This window comes from Macaca fascicularis, chromosome X (assembly GCF_037993035.2).
Source record: "Macaca fascicularis isolate 582-1 chromosome X, T2T-MFA8v1.1".
In the NCBI taxonomy this organism is placed as follows: Eukaryota; Metazoa; Chordata; class Mammalia; order Primates; family Cercopithecidae; genus Macaca; species Macaca fascicularis.
In genome coordinates this window covers 125,724,117-125,744,110 of record NC_088395.1, presented here as the reverse complement: position 1 = coordinate 125,744,110, position 19,994 = coordinate 125,724,117, and the positions used below count along the sequence as shown (strand labels likewise).

Below are 19,994 nucleotides of genomic sequence, written 5' to 3'. Positions count from 1 at the left end.
CGTCCACGCCCTAGCCCGGCCCGAGGCTGGTGGGGGTTGGGGCGCGAGGGCCCGGAGGGTCTGGGCTCCGAGGCCGCGGATATTATGGGCATAGTCTCCCCAGTTGGCAAGGCTCGAGTAGCGACTTTCAGTTGCGAAACAGTCACTGTTCTTTCAAGGCCCGGCCTGCTAGACATCTTGCTTCCTAAATGTTCAGTGCGTCCCCGCCGCCCCTCCCTGCCTCTCCTCTGGTTTGCCCCTTTTCTCCCTTTCACATCCCACTTCTCTGTCTTCCTCACCTGGCTCTTCCCTCCTCCTCCTCCTCTTCCTTCCAACCTCTTTTTTTTTTTTTTTTTCCTGCCTGACCAAAAAGCCTTGATGGTTTCCCAGTGCAGAAGGTAAAAAATTCTAACAACCACAGCTATCTCTCAAGCACTTGTCAAGTACTGGGCTTTACAGATGTTCTCATGTAATCCTCAAAACGGCCCTACGTACCTATGTCCTCATTGACAGAGGCTATGTGGGTGTGGGGATTTGAATCTGGACTCTTGAAACTGCTAAGATTCTTGGCTCTGCAGCTTACCAGCTGTGGAACCTTGGGGAAGTCACTCAACCTCTCTGTGCGTCAGTTGCTTTATAAAATAGAGATTATAATTTTTTTCTCCTAGGGGCTGTTGTAAGGGTTAATGAACAATGACTGGTACGAGTAAGCAGTTTATATGTGTTAGTTCTAATTAGATATTCTTTTACAGGAGAGGAAACCAAGACACAGAGAGGACTTGCTCAGGCTCACACAGCTACCTACAAAGCAGAGACTGGTTTGAAATCTAGGTCGGTTTATGTCAATTTCCATTAACGGCTACACTATGCGTCTACTAGGACTGCACAGTTAACTCCAGTAGGGACATTTTCAGTGGTTCTGTAAGCTAAGAGAATAGAGGCAAAGAATGGCTAAGAGAGGCTCGGCCAGAATCCAAGCATTCTTTAATCAGTTCAAAAATTTCAGAATTTCAGAATTTCTGTCTCTTTTTTTCTAAAAAAGCCATGTCACTAATAATTACAAGGAAAGGAACAGTCAGCAGTCTGTTGGTGTGAGCAAGATGTTCCGCATACATAGTTGCTTTTAGGCTTGTATAGTTGTTTATGTTTACTAACACACAATGCTGTAGGAACGTTTTCTAAAAGGCATTGCAGGGTTTCTCCTGTTTTATTTTTCACTGTTAGTCTCACTTGAGATTACAAGGTTTTGACTGTGAGAACTTGTTCTAGTTGCAGAAGCCTTGCTCTGCTCTCAACAATTGGGGAATGCTTATTTTCATGTTTTGTGAATTCTCCTGTCTTGCTGTAAGCTAATTTCATGGCTGGGGGAAGCTTGAGAAAGATGTATGACTCTGAAGACCCGAGGACCCTGACTTTAAAAGGGCTTGAATTGGAATTTGGGGATTACAATAAGGAAACCTTCGGGTACTGGTACTTCCTAAAGCACTTTGTTGGACAACAGGACAAGATTCTAAAGCTCCTTCAGGAAGTTCCTGGGTCTGGAACATTTCATGTGATAACCCCATTGCATGGAGATTGGGTCAGCCAAGTTATGTTTTTTTTGAGACAGAGTCTTGCTCTGTCGCCCAGGGTGGAGTGCAGTGGCGTGGTCTCGGCTCACTGTAACCTCTGCCTCCCAGGTTCAAGTGATTCTCCTGCCTCAGCCTCCTAAGTAGCGTAGCTGGGACTACAGGTGCGTGCCACCTTGCCCGGCTAATTTTTTTTGTATTTTTAGTAGAGACAGGGTTCGCCATGTTGGCCAGGCTGGTCTCGAACTCCTGACCTCAGATGATCCACCTGCCTTGGCCTCTCAAAGTGCTGGAATTACAGGCATGAGCCACCGTGCCTGGCCTATTTTAACCTTGAAAGTAAAATGTGTATTTTTCACTACAGGTACACTGAACCGTAAAATGAATAACACCAAACTGTATATTGGATGCCTTCTGTCTTTTCATGATCATGTGCTAACCAGGTGTTCATATTTTATTCAGCCAGAGTCTCATTCATCTGCTTAGCATTGGGCACCTTATGTATATTGATCCTAAACATAAATAAATCTCTGAGGATATCCTATTTTGGATTGTGACTTGTAGACTCAGGCCAACCTTGCTGCCTCTTTTTCACACTTGTTGAAAAGTCTGTGGAGAGCAAAGTAGGTTAACAATCTCCAACTTTGGAAAATGTACATGATGTGAAATTGGGGTGCTATGCTAAAAATCAATGTGTGGTAACTGAAAAAAAGGGAAGAGGCAGTGAGTAAAAAAAAAAAAAAAAAAAATCTTAGAAGTTATATTGTAATGTAAGGAGAAAGGTGGCCAGCTGAGAGTTAAGCCATAGGCAGCTTCCTGTTGCCCCAGTCAGGGCTTGGGAGATGCTAGCAGGTTTTTAAATTCTCCAGCTTTCATTTTTCAGTTTGTCTTCTCACCAACTGAAATCTCTCAGTACATTACTTTAGTTTAACTTGCTAGTATTTCTTAAAATATAATTTATCTTGTTATATTTATACTAATGTTGATTGATTCCCACTCTCCTAATTTTCTTTTATTTTTTACTTTTTTGGAAATTTGTAAATTATAAAGTAGTATATACCTGTTGTAACAAGACAAATAGTCCAGAAGTGTATTAAAGAAAGTTAAGTTCCCCTGCCCATGCCCTGAGGTAACCACAGTTAAGAGCTTGGTGTGTGTGTGTGAATGTTCTTCCTCATATTTGTTTTCATGCTCAGACTAATAAATATTATATGGGGTTGCTTTCTCCTCCTTTCCGCTCTTCCTTCCTTCTTACCTTCCTTCTTTCCTTCCTTTGAAACAGAAATGAAATAATTCCTCTGGAAGGATACCCAAAAAACTGATAATCAGGTTATGTTTGGGGAAGGAAACTGGGAGACTTGGGAACAGAGGTGGAAGGGAGATTGAGTTTTGACTGTGTGCCTTTTTATTTTCTTTTATTGTTTATTTATTTAGTTAGTTTTGAGACAGAGTCTCGCTCTGTCACCCAGGCTGGAGTACAGTGGCACTATCTCAGCTCACTGCAACCTCTGTCTCCCAGGTTCAAGCGATTCTCGTGCCTCCCCAGTAGCTGGGACTACAGGCACCCACCACCTCACCCATTTAATTTTTGTATTTTTAGTAGAGACAGAATTTCACCATGTTGGCCAGGCTGGTCTCAAACTCCTGACCTCAAGTGATCTGCCCCCTTTAGCCTCCCAAGGTACCGGGATTACAGGCGCGAGCCACCGCACCCAAGCCTGTGTGCCTTTTTATACTGTTTGCCTTTTTCTCCTGTTTTTTTTTTTTTTTTTGCCATGGCCATGTATCATTAATTTAAAAAATTCTCTTCTCTATCAATTTTCTCTGAGGGTGCAGTGTTTTCTGTGACATTGCCTTGCCATTGGTGAGATTTTTTTTTTTCCTTTTAATGACACATCTTTATTTCCTTGGCAATTTTTTTTTTTTTTTTTTTGAGATGGAGTCTCACTCTGTTGTGTGGGCTGGAGTGCAGTAGCACGATCTTGGTTTACTGCAACCTCCGCCTCTTGGGTTCCAGCGATTCTCCTACCTCAGCCTCCTAAGTAGCTGGGGTTACAGGCACCTGCCACCACACCCGGCAAATGGCTAATTTTTGTATTTTTAGTAGAGATGGGTTTTCATCATGTAGGACAGGCTGGTCTTGAACTCCTGATTTCAGGTGATCCGCCTGCCTCGCCCTTCCAAAGTGCTGGGATTACAGGCGTGAGCCGGCAACTTTTTTTTTTTTTAAATGTTAAAAAACTCTTGATGAAGTTCCGAAAGAAGCAAACAAGATACAACCTTCCTTCTATTTACATGGTACTTGCGATCCTGGAAAATGCCATGTACAAAAATACTGTGCAAAAAAATGTTTTATCTTTAGGAGTAAAGCAAAGTTAAGTTCTCAACACAGATAATTGTAAACAGGTTTTCCACCTGCATGAATGTCTGATGGGATCTTTGAGAGCCATGAAGGATGCAGGACTGTCTTGTGCCTTGCAGATGTGCAGCTTCCCTGGCCTTTCTCCAGTAAATGCCAGCAGAATACCCCAATCACTGTGGTACTCTTCCCCGCAAATTTCCAAAATGCTTCCTAGGAAGTGGTGCTATTCTTGCTGAGAACCACTGCTCTAGCTGCTTCCTTTGATTGGAATGTTCTTTTCCCAGTTTGCAGAGTTGATTTCTTTTTGTCATTCAGAGCTCAACTTAAATGTTACCTCCTCTCAGAGGGCTTTGCCTGACTGCCCAATCTATAGGGCCCTCAGTCTACCACATTGTCCCATTTCAATTGTCTGTATAGCATTTATCCCTGTCTGCTGTTTTCCTTTCCTGTCATTTTATTGTCTGTTTCCACCTACCAGAATGTAAGATCCATGAGGGAAGGGATCTTGTCTCTTGTTCACAGCAATGTCCTTGTTACCTGGAATGGTGGCTGGCACATTAGTGCCCAGCAATCATTAGTTAGATGAAAGGAAGGAAGGAAGGAAGGAAGGGAGGGAGGGAGGAAGGGAGGGAGGAAGGGAGGGAGGGAGGGAGGGAGAGAGGGAGGGAGGGAGGGAGGGAGGGAAGGAAATCTCTTCTTCAGTTGTACAAGTTGCAGAAGATTGACAGAACATGTCTTCATGAAATGGTTTAAGTTAAATATGATAAATACCAAAATATTAGCTTAATTCACAAGATCAGTAGACTCATCAATTTGCAGCAAATAATATCAACCTCCTCAGAAGTTGGGTATTTGCTATTTTAAGTTCCCAGCCACATCTGTAATTTTAAAAAGAACTGTGATATTTGACAAAGACACTTGCTTTGTTCCCAGTCATCATTTTCACTCTGTCTTTGGCAGCAGTTTTGGTAAGTGTGTGAACAATGAATTCAGCAGATCTAACCTTTGCAATTCAGTACAACCTTATAAAATGTGGTTTCCACAGCTTTTGTCTTTGGCCTGTTGTGTTTAGCTTTAGGTGATGATGAAATGTCCTTCTATTCTGCTTCAAAATTTTTGATGATATTTGAAGCAGGAAGATTTTGTATCAAAGTATATGAGCCTTTTCATTTATTCACTCACTCATTCACTCATTTATTCATTTACTCATTCTGCAAATGTTTATTGAATACTTACTCTATATCAGGAACTGTGCAAGTGATACATATGTCACATAATGGAGTTTAATTTTCTCTCATTACCAGGTGATATGGTTTGGCTGTGTTCCCACCCAAATCTCATCTTGAATTGTAACTCCAACAATTCCCTCATGTTGTGGGAGGAACCCACTAGAAGGTAATTGAATCATGGGGGTGGCTCTTTCCTGTGCTGTTCTCTTGATAGTGGATAAGTCTCACAAGTTCTGATGGTTTTAAAAATGGGAGTTTCCCTGCACAAGCTCTCTCTTTGCCTGCTGCCATCCATGTAAGATGTGACTTGCTCCTCCTTGCCTTCCAACACGATCATGAGGCCTCCCCAGCCATGTGGAATTGTAAGTCCATTAAACCTCTTTCTTTTGTAAGTTGCACAGTCTCAGGTATGTCTTTATCAGCGGTGTGAAAATGAACTAATACACCAGGCCATGGTAATCCAAATTTCAGTTATTTTTCATGGGAGTTGCATGATACTTTTGGTTTCTTTGCTGCTGTTTTGTTTTTGTTTTCAGAGACAGGGTCTCGCTCTGTCACCCAGGTGGGACTGCAATGGCATGATCATAACTCACTGCTGCCTCCAACTCCTGGGTTTGAGTGATACTCTCACCTCAGCCTCTGCAGTAGCTAGGACTACAGGCATATGCCACCACGCCCAGCTAATTTTCAAAATTTTTTTGTAGAGATGAGGTCTCACTGTGTTGCCCAGGCCGGTCTTGAACTCTTGGGCTCAAGCAATCCTCCTCCTGCCTTGGCCTCCCAAAATGTTGGGATTGCAGGCATGAGCCACTGTGCCTGGCACTGCTGGTTTTTTTTTTTTTTTTTTGAGATGGAGTATCGCTCTTGTTGCCCAGGCTGGAGTGCAGTGGTGCGATCTTGACTCACTGCAACCTCTGCCTCCCGGGTTCAAGCGATTCTCCTGCCTTAGCCTCCTGAGTAGCTGGGATTACAGGCATGCACCACCACACCTGGATAATATTTTTTTTTTTTTTTTTTTTTTTAGTAGAGATGAGATTTCTCCATGTTGGTCAGGCTAGTCTCGAACTCCTGACCTCAGATGATCTGCCCACCTCAGCCTCCCAAAGTGCTGGGATTATAGGCATGAGCCACCATGCCTGGCCAGTATTTTTTTTTTTACACCAGTAGATGGTCCAAGTGTTGGAATGATACATCTCTAATAACTATCTGAAGACCTACAATTAAAGTCGTAACATTTTTACCACACAGATTCCACCACTATACTTTGTGTAATTGATATACAGCATAATCACCATGTTTTGTTGTAGAGTCCTAGGAATTTGGGCACATGTATAGACTGGTGTGACCACTACCACAATAAGGATCCAGAACTGTTCCCAACTTCTCATGTGCTGTCCTTTTGTAGTCAAGCCCTCCCCAACCCCCACCTGGGCAACCACAGATTTGTTCTCTATCCCTATCGTGTTGCCTTCTGAGAATGTCATATAAATGGAAGCATATAGCATGTAACCTTTTGAGACTGGCTTTTTCTTTTTCTTTTTTCTTTTTTATTATTATTATACTTTAAGTTCTAGGGTACATGTGCATAACGTGCAGGTTTGTTACATATGTATACTTGTGCCATGTTGCTGTGCTGCACCCATCAACTCGTCAGCACCCATTAACTCGTCACAATACCTTTAAGATTTATCCATGTTGTGTTCATCAATAGTTTCTTCCTTTTGATTGCTGGATAGTATTCCATAGTATGGATGTACCACAATTTGTTTATCCATTGTTTTAGTTTGTGCTGCTACCACAAAATACCTGTGACTCGGTAACTTACAAAGAACAAAAATTTATTGCTTACAAATCTGGAAGCTGGAAAGTCCGTAACAAAGGTGCTGGCATCTGGTATGGTGAGTCCTTCTTGCTGCACCACCTCATGGCAAAAGGTGGAATAGCAAACTAACCAAATGCAACTTGAAGCCTCTTTTATAAGGGCCTTAGTCCCTTCTATGAAGGAGAAGCCCTAATGGCTTAATCACCTGTTAAAGGCACCACGTCTGGATGCCATCACATTGGCAACACCTTTATTTTGGAGGGGACACATTCAAATGATAGCATCCCTTCATCTGTTGATGGACATTTGGTCTGATTCTGGTTTTTGGCTATTATGAATAATGCTGCTGTGAACATTCATGTACAGGTGTTTGTATTAAAATGCTTCCTTTTATTTACTACCTAAAAGGTAGCATTCTATAGACATATCTTTGGCACTTTGCTTTTTCACTGTAACTTTATTTTAGAAGTCACTCCACTTCAGTTTGTAGAGACTTTTCTCACTTTTTTTTTTTTACAGCCACATAGTATTCTATTGTATGGAGGTACCATAGCTTATTCAGCTATAAACCTATGTATGGACATTTATATTATTTCCAATATTTTACAATTATAAGCAATGTTGTGATGAATGACCTTGTGCATATGTCTCTTTGGATTGTTAGGGGTTTATCTTCATCTACTGTGACACTTAAAAATCCTATTTATAGGCTGGGCATGGTGACTCAGCCTATGATCCCAGCACTTTGGGAGGCCAAGGCAGGAGGATCACTTGAGGCCAGGAGTTTGAGACCAGCCTGGGCAACATAGTGAGATGTCGTCTTTACAAAAAATTTTAAAAATTAGCTGAGTGTGGTGGTGTGCACCTGTAGCCCTAGCTATTGTGCAGGCTGAGGTGGGAGACTCCCTTGATCCCAGGAGTTTGAGGCCCTAGTGAGCTATGCTCTCCAGCCTGAGTGACAGAGCAAGACCTCATCTCTAAAAAATAAAAATAAAATAAAATCCCATTTGTAATCACTGACCCACGGTGAGTTTAACAGAAAACAAAACAGAAAAAATGAAGCACAGGCCCAACTTCTAGTAAAAACAATACACACTTTTACCTATTTCCTGTACTAAGGAGTTGTCAACTTTTATAAACCATGTGCTGGTGCACCAGTGAAAAAAATGCATTGAAGTAGTATATGAACCTTCAAGATACAAGGCCCCATCTTGCTGCTCTGGGTTGTGAAGTATGTCCCAAAATGGCAGTGGTCATTTGCAATGGGCAGATCAAGGAAACATGAGGTGTGCATGCTGGGTTATTGGCCATATGAATATTGAAATCACTGAGAATGGCAAGGGAAGTTGGAACAAAGAGGACAGAGAGACTGTGAGTGCAGAACTAAATTCTTCACAAATGAGGGTAGTGACTGGGAAGGTGATAGAAGACTGCCACCAGGAATGGGAGAGGATGATACAAGTGGATAGCATGAGCCAAGGAAGAGCTAGAGATTTCTCAGGAGGGAGGAGGAACGAAGATCAGAAAGTGGTCTTGGGGAGCGAGGAGAGCTGGAGCTCCACCTCCTGGCACTCCCTGAGGCATTTAGCTGTTGCGGGGATGAGAAAATAAACAACTTGCGCTTGAAAGGGGTCAGCAGACAGCCAAGGTTTCGATTACAGCAGGGATGGGGGAAGAATATCTTGAGAGATTTGAGGCTTTGGAATTTAACCCATCCTAGACTTGGAGTGCTAACCTTAACTAAAATCTCTCTCAACCTAACCTGCTGATAAGGTCCAGCTGTTGGAGTGTGAAGTGTTCTTTTACTTCTAGGTCAGTTGGTATTTGTGGCAGCAATGAAAGGGGGTGCAGTGAGTCACTAGCCTTTTGCTACCGGGGCACTGGTGTTATCAGTAGAGGGTCTTGACTGCAAGCTGTCCAGATTCTTGAAGTTTTGAACAAGTAATTGGACAAAATGCACAGCAAAGCAAGGAAAGAATGAAGCAACGAAAGAATGAAAGCAGGGATTTATTTACAATGAAAGTGTACTCCACTCTGTGGGAGCGGCAGAGCAGCGCTCAAGACCCCCGATACAGAAACTTCTTGGGTCCAAATAACCCCTAGAGGGTTCCCATTGGCCACTTGGTGTTCACCCCATGTAAATGAAGTGGTGGCCCACAATCAGAGGCTGAAGTGAAGTTACAAAGGTCATTCTCCTATGCAAACTTCTGATTGGTGCAACCAATCAGAGGCTAAAGTGAAGTTACAAAGTTACACTCCTTTGCCTTTTGCAACCAGTGAGAGGTACTTTCAATTTCCCATCTGCCATCCAGAAAAGGTGGGGATTTGGAAAGGGAGTAGCCTCTGGTCCTTTTGTTACTTAGGCATGGAAAGTTAGGGTTTTCCTTTCAATTTAGTTCTAGGAAGTCAGCGTGAAATGGCCTTAGAGTCCATAACTCCAGTCCCTATTCTCCTGCCTCACTGGGAGTGGTTTTCAGTGTCTCTGCTGGGTGTTCTCCAAGGTTGACCTGAGGGCCTGGTTGGAGTGTCACAGGGTGGAGCTCCTCCTACCAGTGTGGCATGCATGGTTCTGGGGTTTAATGTCTGTCCCTAAACCACAGACTAGCCATATCTACCACAATATTGCCATCCTGTTGCTTTGCATATAATTTGCATGAGATTGTGTTACATTTAAAAGATATCAAAGGAAAACGCTGACTGACTACTTAGCTAGACTTCACCAGACAGCAGTCCCTGCTGTTGACTTCTTAGCTCTGCAGGTCCAGAAATTCAGCTTTATCAGGGTACCCTGCAGCAAGCAGGCTCAGAAGGCTGACTCTTAATAACTACCAGTCACTCCTTGTTCTCCTTTGTTGGTTTTTCCTCATCTCCATGACCTCTAAAATATTCAAGTGCTCCAGGCTCACTCCTTGAGCTTTTTCTCCATTTAAACCGATTTCCATGCTGATCTCATCTAGTCTCATGGGTTTAAATGTCATCTATGTCCTGATGACTCCCAAATATATACTGTAGTGTTCCCTCATCTGAAGTTTCATGTTCCTCAGTTTCAGTTACCTGTGGTGAACTACAGTTTGCGAATATTAAATGGAAAATTCCAGAAATAAACAATTCGTAAGTTTTAAATTATGCACCATTCTGAGTAGTGTGATGAAATCTTGCTTTGTCCCACCTGGGATGTGAATCATCCCTCTGTCCAGTGTATCCAAGTTGTCCATGATACCTGCCTGTTGGTCTCTTAGTAGCTCTCTCGGTTATCAGGTGGAAAAAACAGTATATATGTTGGGTTCAATACTATCCATGTTTTCAGGCGTCCACTGGGGATCTTGGAACAGTTCTGCAGATAAGAGAGGACTACTGTATCTCCAGTTTGGACTTCTCCCCGAACTCTGGATTCCCATGTCCAGATACCCCCTTAATAGCTCCACTTTTATATTTCATACACATCTCAATCATAAAGTGTCTCAAATGAGACCCCTGATCTACCCCATCAAATCTGTCCCTCCCTAACCTTCCCCATCTTGGCAAATGGAAACCTCATTTTTTTTTTTTTTTTTTTTGAGACACAGTCTTACTCTGTCATCCAGGTTGGAGTGCAGTTGTGCGATCTTGGCTCACTGCACACTCTGCCTCCTGGGCACAAGCAATTCTTGTGCCTCAGCCTCCTGAGTAGCTGGGACTACACGTGCGCGCCACCATGCCTGACAAATTTTTGTATTATTAGTAGAGACAGGGTTTCACCATGTTGACCAGGCTGGTCTTGAACTCCTGACCTCAGGTGATCCACCCACCTCGGCCTCCCAAATTGCTGGGATTACAGGCATGAGCCACCGCACCTGGCAGAAACTTCATTCTTTTGGTAACTCAGGCCAAAAATCTTGTAGTCATGCTTGACACCCCTTTTTCTCTTTAAAAACTATCATCCGTCACCTGCACTATTGGGATTATCTCTTAATGGATCTTTCTGCTTCACCATTGCCCTCTTACACTGTATTCTCAAATCTGCAATTAGAATGATTGATCCTTTTAATTTTTTTTTTTAATCAAGACAGAGTCTTACTCTGTGGCCCAGGCTGAAGTGCAGTGGCATGATCTTGGCTCACTGCCACCTCCACCTCCTGAAAGCAATTCTCCTGCCTCAGCCTCCCGAGTATCTGGATTACAGGCACCTACCACCACGCCCAGCTAATTTTTGTATTTTTAGTAGAAACGGAGTTACACCATGTTGGCCAGGCTGGTCTCGCACTCCTGACCTCGTGATCCTCCCACTTCGGCCCAAAGTGCTGGGATTACAGGCGTGAGCCACCGCATACGGCCAACTGATCCTTTCAGCATGAAAGTCAGATGGTGTCACTTCACTGTTCGGAACCCTCCGATGACTCTACGTCTCAAAGTAAAATCCAAAATCCTAACATTGCTCTGAAAGGCCCTACACAATCTTTCCCTCGTTCCCCCCACTGTCCCCACATTATCTCTCTGACTCCTCACCACTACTCTCCCCTGCATTCACTCCACTTCAGTCACACTGGCCTTTCTGCTGATCCGCAAACAAGCCAGGCACTCCCTACCTCAGGCCTCTGCAGTTGGTGTCTCTTCTGCCTGGAATGTTTTTCCATAGCCATCTGAATGGCTACTTTCTTCACCTCCTTCAGAGATTTTCTCAAATGTCTTCTTCTCAGTGAGGCCTGAATACTCTGTTTAAAATTGTAACCCCCACCTTGGTACATCCTATCCCCCTTCCCTGCTTTCTTGTTCTCTATAGAATTTACCACTATCCATCTGACACACTGTATATTTTTCTTCAAAAACCTCTCTCTCTCTTTTTTTTTTTTTTGAGATGGAGTCTTGCTCTGTTGCCCAGGCTGGAGTGCAGTGGCACGATCTTGGCTCACTGCAACCTCTGCCTCCCGGGGTCAAGTGATTCTCTTGCCTCAGCCTCCTGAGTAGTTGGGATTACAGGCATGCGCCACCACATCTGGCTAATTTTTTGTATTTTTAGTAGAAATGGGGTTTCGCCATGTTGTCCAGGTTGGTCTCAAACTCCTGACCTCAAGTCATCTGCCCACCTCACCCTCCCAAAGTTCTGGGATTACAGGCATGATCCACCACTCTGGGCCAAAATCTGTCTCTCTTTAGTCTACTAAGATGTAAGCTCTACGAGGGCAGAGGTTTCATCTGGTATACTTCCATATTTTTGGCATTTAAAACTGTAGCCTACTAGGCACTCAATAAATATTTATTAAATATATGAATGAATGAATGATTCTACTCATAAGATACAGATATATATGAACCAAAATGACAGTGAGAACTATAACTGTTAAGCAGACCTGAATACTCACATAGGATATTCAGGGAACCCTCTTCGCTTTAGGGAAGTCTTAAGGGGCTATCACACTGCAATAAGAAGTTAGTATAAAACACAACCTTAGAGCAAAGGGAAATATTAAAATACTCTTCATAGGTCTTCTATTTTATTTTCTTTTTTTAAATGGACCTGACATTGTGAGCATATCTTCACAGGTAATTCTACCAATCCATCTTCACTTTAGGAATATTCCTTCCAATTAGAATTGTAATATCCATAGAAGCTGCTCTGGGATCACTCCTGCACAGGGCTTTTTGGCTTTCTTTTATCCAGTTTCTTTTTTTTTTTTTTTTTTTTGAGATGGGGTTTTGCTCTTGTTGCCCAGGCTGGAGTGCACTGGTGGGATCTTGGCTCACTGCAACCTCTGCCTCCTGGGTTCAAGTGATTCTCCTGTCTCAGTCACCCGAGTAGCTGGGATTACAGGCGCCCACCACCATGCCCAGCTAATTTTTGTATTTTTCATAGAGACAGGGTTTTACCATGTTGGTCAGACTAGTTTCGAACTCCTGACCTCAGATGATCTGCCCACCTCGGCCTCCCAAAGTAATGGGATTACAGGCGTGAGCCACCGTGCCCGGCTCTTTTATCCAGTTTCTATGTAGCAGAAACACGGATAACTTTTAAGTTTTGCACTTGAGCAAATGGGTGGATGGTGATGTAATTAATTGAGATAGAGAAGGAATTTAAGCTTATTGATGACTTTATGTGAATAACTTAGACTGAAGGTGATGTGTCAGGATAAACTATAAAGAGTAAAAGCTTAGGTAAATCCAACTTTAGAGCTTGTTTCATGTTTTCAAACTGTTATATCAAAAGAAAAGTCTATTATGCCAGAGACTATCCACCAATATCCACATGCTCCCTTACATTTCCAGGCTTTCTTTTTGCCTAAGTGGAACCATGTGGTTTTGTTTTGGTGAGGGAACATGTGTAGGATTGATAACTGCCACTTCTAGGCCTGACCCATGTAATACCCTTAATGATTTTTCATGCTATTAATAAATCTCTTTGCTGTTGTACAGCAGGAAGCAAAGGACTCTGAAATGGTGAAAAACAATGCAAGGAACCTGTATCCTTGGGTTTCCCCTCAGAGGAAAACCACCCTGGACAGTTGCTCATACAGGAACCATCTCATGGGACTTTGTGTGAGTGAAAAATCAACCTTTGGGTAAGCCAATGAAATTTCAGCGTTTCTTTGTTACCACAGCAGATTCTAGTCTACCTGACTGTCTCTGTTTGTGTTGGTATACAGAAATCTCTGGCTGGGCACAGTGGCTCATGCCTGTAATCCCAGAACTTTGGGAGGCCAAGGCGGGCAGATCACTTGAGGCCAAGAGTTGGAGACCAGCCTGGCCAACATAGTAAAACCCTGTCTTTACTAAAAATACAAAAAATTAGCGAGGTATGGTGGTGCGTGCCTGTTGTCCCAGCTACTTGGGAGTCTGAGGCACAAGAATCACCTGAGCCCAGGAGGCAGAGGTTGCAGTGAGCCAAGATCATGCCACTGCACTCCAGCCTGGGTGACAGAGTCAGACTCTGTCTCAAAAACAAAAACAAAAACAAACGAAAAGACCAGCCTGGCCATCGTGGCGAAACCCCATCTCTACTAAAAATACAAAAAATTGGCTTGATATGGTAGTGCACACCTGTAGTCTCAGCTACTCGGGAGACTGAGGTACAAGAAACGCTTGAGTCTGGGAGGCAGTGGTTGATTGCAGTGAGTTGAGATTGTGCCACTGCACTCCAGCCTGGGTGACAGAGTGAGACTCTGTCAAACAAACAAACAAAAAAAAAAAAAAAAGAGAGAGAAAGAAAGGAAAGAAAGAAAAAGAAATATCTGAGCTAATAAAGAAAAGAGGTTTGTTTGGCTCATGGTTCCACGGGCTGGAATGTTGGGCCTCTTGGTAAAAGCCTCAGGCTGCTTCCACTCATGGCAGAAGGCAAAGGGGAGCCAGTGTGTGCAGAGATCACATGGAGAGAGAGGAAGCAAGGGAGAGAAGGGGGAGGTATCAGTCTCTTTATAACAACCAGCTCTCATGAGAAGTAATAGAGTGAGAACTCACTCACCACTTCCCTCCCTAGGGCATTAATCTATTCATGAGGGATTTGCCCCATTACCCAAAGATCTCCTAATAGGCCCCATCTCCAACACTGGGGATCAAATTTCCACATGAGTTTTGGGGGAACAAACATCCAAATGGCAGCACTAACTAATACATCTACACACTGTTGACCACAAGAAAGCCCCCTCTACCTGAGCTACACATGAAGATTATGAGAAGCACTTAATGCTTGACAGTTATGTTAAAGGTTTTTTTTCCCAGCTTTGTTATGAGCTTAGGGTAATGACCATATATAACTACTTTTGCTCAAGGAAGTCACTGACTTCCCTAAGGAAAATTCATCACTTGACTGAGTTTCAAGAAAAATCTTGTGTCTTTCTGGAACAAAAACCCTTAATCTGAATGATCATAAGCATGATTAGGATTAACTTTACGCAGCCCAAATGTATGCTTATATGATAAGCTTCATCAGTGTTCTATCCTGCCAGATAAACTGAATGCAATGATTACAAAAACTGTAGCTGCAGCACACATACCTTTTTTTTTTTTTTTTGAGACGGAGTCTTGCCCTGTCGCCCAGGCTGGAGTGCAGTGGCACGATCTCCGCTCACTGCAACCTCCGCCTCCCGGGTTCACGCCATTCTCCTGCCTCAGCTTCCGGAGTAGCTGGGACTACAGGCACGTGCCACCATGCCTGGCTAATTTTTTGTATTTTTAGTAGAGACGGGGTTTCACCATTGTTAGCCAGGATGGTCTCGATCTCCTGACCTTGTGATCTGCCCGCCTCGTCCTCCCAAAGTGCTGGGATTACAGGCGTGAGCCACCGCGTCCGGCAGCACACATGCCTTGATGAAGATTGTGAGGCTGTGGTATTAAATGGTTTTCATTATCTGATTTTCCTAGTTGTGAATTAAACTGAAGAACTTGCTGAAAACATTTTGATCATAATGAAGAGACTCTTGAAATGCTTGATTAAGTGCATTCTAAAGAATTTCCCTAACGTGGATGGCAGTGGTGAGTGACTAATTGTGTCTATTTGGGTCTTCTAGGAAGCAGATGCTAATAAGGAGTTAGGAATGCAGGATGTTGATTGTGGCTAATACCTGTGAAAGATAAAAGGGCAGAGAGCAAGATTGGGTAGGAAAGGCATTCAAACTACGATGCATTATCTGACACATGTGAAAGGATAAGGGGTGGAAACAGAATTGGGCAGAGTTGCCTTAGATTTTAAGGCAGATATGACAAAGTCTTGGTCTCAACCCAGTGGGGAGTTCTGGAGGAAAGACTGCCTCTTAAAAGAGTCTCACATTGGGCAGAAGTGGCCAGGCCCTAGAACTGCCACCTTGCTTAGTTATTGACTGGAGGCTGCCCAGGGAAAGCATGGTTTTGTCAAGAATACTGCAGCCAGTCTTGGAAGGTCCTGCAACCTGAGGCTGTAAGCTAACTTCACTCCTCATAGTTCCACGGCAAAGTCTTTCTTGATGGGAGCTCTGAGCTATGCAGCTCCATGCTTGCCACAGTCCACCCTTGGTGTTGCCTGGATTAACTTCAGAGTTTCTGTTCAGAATTCCTGTGAACCTCAGAAGGTCTTCCTGAGGGAAGACTTAGAAGAGGAGGTTAGTGGGAAGAACTACAGCTCATCTTGCTGCAGTTGGTCTCAGGGCTGCCACTAGGTTTCATTTTCTTCCTTCTCTACAATCCATTCTATATTTGTACTGATTTTCTGCCTGCTTAATCTATCCATTGTTGACAGAGGGGTGTTGAAATCTCCAATGATAATAGTAGATGTATCTAGTTCTTCTTGCAGTTCTATCAGTTTTTGTCTCATTTATTTTGATGCTTTGTTGTTAGGTGCATACACGTTTTAAGATTGTAGTTTTCTTGAGACTTGACCCCCATAATGCCCCATTTTATTTTTTTTTTTTCAGAATTGTAAAATTTTATTTTCCACACGTCAACATTCTTATTAATACAGCTTGATCGAAAAAAACTCTGACCATAAGCATGTTGATGATTTCCCTTTGGAACTGGTTAAGTCAGAAAAATAAAATATTTATTTTGAATATATAGCATCCAAAATATTCACTTAATGTGGCCTTATCTGTTTATATTCAAAGGCTTTCTTCCCTCAAAATAAAGGTTCTAAGATAAATTCAAGATTCCTTTGAATGAAGAAAAGAAAACCGGCTGGGCACAGTGGCTGAGGCCTGTAATCCCAGCACTTTGGGAGGCCAGTGTGAGCGTTTCACTCCCAGGAGTTCAAGACCAGCCTGGGCAACTTAGGGAGACCCTGTCTCCACAAAATTGACAAAAAATTAGCCAGGTGTAGTGGCACGCTCCTGTGCTCCCAGCTACTCAGAAGGCTGGGGTGGAAAGATTGCTGGAGCCAGGGAGGTTGAGGCTGCAGTAAGCCAAGATTGATTGCACCACTGCACTCCAGCCTGGGTGACAAAGTGAGACCCTGTCTCGAAAAACAAAAACAAAACCTTCTAAAACAGTGAGCTTACAAAATACAACAGACTGCTAGACACACTTAGTGGTAACGTGAAAGTATGTTCACTGAAAAGAAAATTTGAAGCATGACCATAAACCTTTGTGAAAAGCCATAATATGCCCTTTACTTCATTTAACTATTTTATAAATACCAAGAGAAATTGGACACAGTTTGTGATGAAACTTAGAAAAATTTCTTTTTCCATAAAATAAGCATGTAAGTCTTTCCCTTTGGCTTCTTCTTCCATTCCTCCTTCCCTGTGCTGAAGAGATATTGAGTTCTTCCAGATTTTTGCTTAGCTGGGTGGTTTCCGAACTCAATGGACTCTCCAGGTAGGTAGTTCCTGCACAGGGTTTTCCTGTCACTGGATCTATGACTTTTCCAACGTTGAAAACTATCTCAGCCTGTTCATGTTTCACATGCTTTGTTCGTGGAACAGGTAAAGCCTTGAGAAGCACAATATCCCCAGTTGTGCACTGCTGAAGGGCATTGTGAGCAAAGTAGGTTTTTCTCTTATTATAATGCTTTAATAAATAGGGATCCAGAACAAGCCTGGTCACTCTCACTTTAGCAGTCATTTGCATTTTTGTCCAAGTCACCTTCCCCACAATCCATTTGGTATGGACGGATGAACGAACCATGGACATTCTGTGGCTATGGTCACCTCCGCTACTACTGTGCAGCCACCTGACCTGTGGAGTGCCAGTCACAGCATGATCCCCATTTTGTTCTTGATGACATTCCTTGTTCTGAAACCTACTTTATCTGATAGAAATATAACTACCCCAACTTTCTTTTGGTTAGTGTTTTTTTTTTCTTTTTGTATATCTGTGGCTATCATTTTACTTTGTTTTTAATTTTTTTGTAGAGATGGAGTCTCACTGTGTTGCCCAGGCTGGTCTCAAACTCCTGGGCTCAAGCAATCCTCCCGCCTCAGGCTCTCAAAGAGCTGGGATTACAGGTATGAGCCACCATACCTTTGACTTTTAATATGTCTCTGTCTTTATATTAAATGTGGGTTTCTTATAAACAGTATGTAATTGGGTCTTTTTTTCTTATCCACTATGACAATCTCTGTCTTTTAATTGGTGCATTTAAACCATTCACATTTAAGGTGACTTTGATATAGTCAGACTAATATCTACCATTTTTATAACTATTTTCTTTTGTATATTTATTTAAATTGATACATATTAGATGTACATATTTTTGGGATACATGTGATAATTTGATGCATTTACATAATCGGATCAGGGTAATTGGAATATCCATCACCTTAAACATAAATCTTTTTGTTGAATTATTCTCCTCTAGCTATTTTCTTTTTTTTTATTATTATTTTTTATTATACTTTAAGTTCTAGGGTACATGTACACAACGTGCAGGTTTGTTACATATGTATACATGTGCCATGTTGGTGTGCTGCACCCATTAACTCGTCATTTACATTAGGTATATCTCCCAATGCTATCCCTCCCCCCTACCCCCATCCCACGACCGGCCCCAGTGTGTGATGTTCCCCTTCCTGTGAGCAAGTGTTCTCATTGTTCAGTTCCCACCTATGAGTGAGAACATGCGGTGTTTGGTTTTCTGTTCTTGCGATAGTTTGCTGAGAATGATGGTTTCCAGCTACATCTATGTCCCTACAAAGGATATGAACTCATCCTTTTTTATGGCTGCATAGTATTCCATGGTATATATGTGCCACATTTTCTTAATCCAGTCTGTCATTGATGGACATTTGGGTTGTTTCCAAGTCTTTGCTATTGTGAATAGTGCTGCAATAAACATACATGTGCATGTGTCTTTATAGCAGCATGATTTATAATCCTTTGGGTATATACCCAGTAAGGGGATGGCTGGGTCAAATGGCATTTCTAGTTCCAGATCCTTTTTTTTTTTTTTTTTTTATACTTTAATTTCTAGGGTACATGTGCACAACGTGCAGGTTTGTTACATATATATACATGTGCCATGTTGGTGTGCTGCACTCCTTAACTCATCATTTACATTAGGTATATCTCCTAATGCTATCCTTACCCCCTCCCCTCTCCCCACAATAGGACCCAGTGTGTGATGCTCCCCTTCCTGTGTCCAAGTGATCTCATTGTTCAATTCCCACCTATGAATGAGAACATGTGGTATTTGGTTTTCTGTTCTTGCGATAGTTTGCTGAGAATGATGGTTTCCAGCTGCATCCATGTCCCTACAAAGGACACGAACTCATCCTTTTTTATGGCTGCATAGTATTCCATGGTATATATGTGCCACATTTTCTTAATCCAGTCATGACTCATTGATGGACATTTGGGTTGGTTCCAAGTCTTTGCTATTGTGAATAGTGCCACAGTAAACATACATGTGCATGTGTCTTTATAGCAGCATGATTTATAATCCTTTGGGTATATAACCAGTAAGGGGATGGCTGGGTCAAATGGCATTTCTAGTTCTAGATCCTTGAGGAATCGCCACACTGTTTTCCACAATGGTTGAACTAGTTTACAGTCCCGCCAACAGTGTAAAAATGTTCCTATTTCTCCACATCCTCTCCAGCACCTGTTGTATCCTGACTTTTTAATGATCGCCATTCTAACTGGTGTGAGATGGTATCTCATTGTGTTTTTGATTTGCATTTCTCTGATGGCGAGTGATGATGAGCATTTTTTCATGTGTCTGTTGGCCGCATAAATGTCTTCTTTTGAGAAGTGTCTGTTCATATCCTTTGCCCACTTTTTAATGGGGTTGTTTGCTTTTTCTTGTAAATTTGTTTGAGTTCTTTGTAGGTTCTGGATATTAGCCCTTTGTCAGATGAGTAGATTGCAAAAATTTTCTCCCATTCTGTAGGTTGCCTGTTCACTCTGATGGTAGTTTCTTTTGCTGTGCAGAAGCTCTTTAGTTTAATTAGATCCCATTTGTCAATTTTGGCTTTTGTTGCCATTGCTTTTGGTGTTTTAGACATGAAGTCCTTGCCCATGCCTATGTCCTGAATGACGTTGTCTAGGTTTTCTTCATCTCTTTTTGAGATGGAGTCTTGCTCTGTCATCCAAGCTGGAGTGCAGTGGTGCAATCTCAGCTTACTGCAACCTCTGCCTCCCGGGTTCAAGCAATTCTC

The 19,994-nt window shown here is 42.6% G+C and overlaps 1 long non-coding RNA gene and 1 pseudogene across 2 annotated transcripts; one reads left to right on the top strand and one right to left on the bottom strand.

Moving 5' to 3' along the window:
* Nucleotides 1-22: 22 nt before the first annotated feature.
* Nucleotides 23-19,862, top strand: LOC102138261 (uncharacterized). 2 transcript variants are annotated; one of them, XR_010584375.2, is made up of 5 exons: nucleotides 23-810; nucleotides 5,214-5,304; nucleotides 13,348-13,493; nucleotides 15,292-15,402; nucleotides 17,751-19,862. It is a non-coding gene; the product is annotated as an uncharacterized lncRNA (long non-coding RNA). The 2 variants fall into 2 exon arrangements; XR_001487994.3 differs by lacking the exon at nucleotides 17,751-19,862 and having other exon boundaries at nucleotides 15,292-16,873.
* LOC102141586 (small ribosomal subunit protein uS17m pseudogene) lies at nucleotides 16,916-17,709 on the bottom strand (annotated as a pseudogene).
* Nucleotides 19,863-19,994: the final 132 nt, after the last annotated feature.